The sequence below is a fragment of the Lactuca virosa genome, chromosome 7 (genome assembly GCF_052849685.1).
Source record: "Lactuca virosa cultivar CGN04683 chromosome 7, Lactuca_virosa_CGN04683_v6, whole genome shotgun sequence".
Taxonomy (NCBI): Eukaryota; Viridiplantae; Streptophyta; class Magnoliopsida; order Asterales; family Asteraceae; genus Lactuca; species Lactuca virosa.
The window spans coordinates 155,704,409-155,707,069 of record NC_136432.1 but is presented as its reverse complement, the minus strand read 5'-3'; the positions used below and the strand labels follow the sequence as shown (position 1 = coordinate 155,707,069).

Here is a 2,661-nt window from a genome sequence, read left to right as displayed (position 1 = left end):
AATATATGCACATAAATCACATAGATTCAAACAATTTCCTTTTATTTATTCATCAAATGATTACAATTATTGACCAGTGTCAAGTACACATCTTATTAATGCCTAGAGGGAACACAGATGTTACATTTTAGCTCTACTGGTTTACTTCAATTGCATCTTGATATTTTTCTATGATTTATGATTTGGAACTTTTTGCTTTCTTGTGGGATTGTTGAAAAATGAAGACCAGAATAAGATATGGCACTCTAGTATCCGAAAACAAAGTTGATCTTCTTTAGACTATATAGTTTTTCTGAATACATGTTCGTATACAGATGTGAAAAAAATGAATAAGTATATAAATAAAAAAATACAAATTTGTTTTCATATTTTGGTTCTTGAATGAAAAATAAAATATTTATAAATAAAAAAACACACATTTTTCTGCATGGTAGCAGCACTTGATTGGTATTTTTCCCCATCTTCTTTCATCAAAGCCTTCCTTTCCTCCATTGTCATCTTTTTTCTTATGTTGGCCCTTAAGTATATTAAATAAATTATGTACACATCAGTCCATTTCATAATTCATATACTCCTTTTATAACTAACAAATATTCCTCTCATGATAAAATAAAAAATACACAGATTTCTGAGACTTACTTCAAGTGAAAATCTATCGACTCCTTTCAAATTGAGTTGATCAGAAGTTGGGACCTTAAAGGTTGTTATTGATTTCAGATCTGAAGACTTTTTTTTAACATCCCATGATTCGCCAGTGCAACATTTGCTTCCTTCTTTTCCTATTTCCCAAAAAAATAAAATAAAATAAAATAAAATGTATTATTATAAGTAGCAAAATAATCACATATTGATATTGTGGTGTATAATTAAAACGTACTTTTAGCTCTTTGATTCTAAAAAAATCCTCATTTGAGAGAATACCACATGTTGTTGTTGGCTCATTTGTTGTTGCCTCACTCTCCAATCTAGCTCCTATAAGTCTCTTAAGATCCCTAAGACTTTGATTTGCCCGATCAACTTCTCCATCATACTTGACAAATTTCCTATCTTGCCCTTTACTTTTGTCAGATGAACTTCTACAACAAACAATCAAAACACATGAAGAATTGACTTAAAGTAACACTCACAACAGCAATTTAGGTGAACCCTAAAAAGAAAATATGTAGTTAATTGAAAATATTTAATATTTACAAAAAATTCAAATCAAACAACAGTTGCTAAAAACAAATAATTAAAGATTACCTTTAAATCAAAATACGACGGTCTAATATTGGCGATGAAAAAGGGAAGTAGCCGTTCAAAACTACGAGATGCTGGAAATCACAATAAATCCTAGATGTGTAAAAAACGTTCAGATTTGCAGGAAAGGCCTAATTCTTCCACCCATAACAAACACAATATCAATAGTTGAATGAAAGTTATGCAACCATAGTCGAATACAGAAGGAGGCGGGAGAGATTCCAACGAAACATTGTAGTCGATGCAAATTCGAGGAAACATGTGTGAGATGATCGAACAGTTGGTATGCTCAACTCCTGCAAAGATAACATATGGTTGTTCCTTGTACCTATCAATGGTAGTTTCAACAAAGTTCGGTCTCATTGAAATCTGAGAACAGAAAGGATAAAATTTAGATAAATTTTATGAAATTGGAAGACAAATACTAACATGGTCATTAATTGAGGGATGAGCAGAGAAAACCAAGTTTGGTTGAAAAGATTTAACTGGTCTGCTTTGCTCTTTCTTGATTCATCATCTGAAGTTTGTTTGGATACACGAAAGAGGGAATCGTGGAGTACAATTGCTTGTAATGTAATGGAGAGAGAAAGAGACAGGGGAAATATAGGTTAGGGTTTCTTTAATCTTGTTTTTCCTCATTGTTGTCATGAGTCAACTACTCCAACTTTGTCGACTCATATAGATTCATAGACTTGCACACGCATCCGTAATCAAAACGAAAAACTGAAATTATGGAAATATAGGTGCAATAGAAGATGGAAGATAGGAAGAATCGGGAAGCCAATGAACAACAATCATAAGCATCATATAAATCGATTTTAGGTATTAGAGTTGATGGAGGGAAAAGAACGACCATTCGCAATGAAGACGAAAGTAAAGTTTGGTAGAGAGATAAGAGTAGCGATGAGACGATGTTGAACGAAGAAGCGGAAGATGCATCCGACGAAAGGGTACGAATAATGACAAAAGGTAGATGAAAGCAGTCGAGGCGGTGGACATTTACCTTTGTATTTGATTGTATAGAAGCGGTCGGTGGTTAAATCAGTAAGACAACGCCACGTAACCCCATGTTACTATTTCAAGGAGTAGAAGAGGTAACTCAGATAATTATAAGGACTAAAGTTGTGCAACTTTAAACTATTACTGTAGCTAAGGTAAAAAAACGGGAATAATACAAAAAAGGGACTGCATATGTGAAACTAAAAGAAAATTTGGGGTGAAATTGTCACCACCCAAAGATAACTGTTCATAACCCAAGTTCTGCTTTAATATATACTAGAAAAAATTCCCCGGCGTTGCCGGGGTCGGAAGGTATTGTTTTGTAAAGTAAAGTAGCATGTTGGTTGCTTTTTGTCCGTTAATGTGAGGGTAATTTGGTCTTTTCAGGTAGTAGGGACTGAATTTGTCATCATGGGTAAACCA

General features: G+C 33.5%; 1 long non-coding RNA gene across 1 annotated transcript; it reads right to left on the bottom strand.

Annotated features, from left to right (window-relative positions):
* Positions 1-410: 410 nt before the first annotated feature.
* On the bottom strand, positions 411-1,070 carry LOC145124060 (uncharacterized). Its single transcript, XR_013715491.1, has 3 exons — positions 878-1,070; positions 640-779; positions 411-517 (listed from the first exon to the last, which is right to left on the bottom strand). It is a non-coding gene; the product is annotated as an uncharacterized LOC145124060 (long non-coding RNA).
* Positions 1,071-2,661: the final 1,591 nt, after the last annotated feature.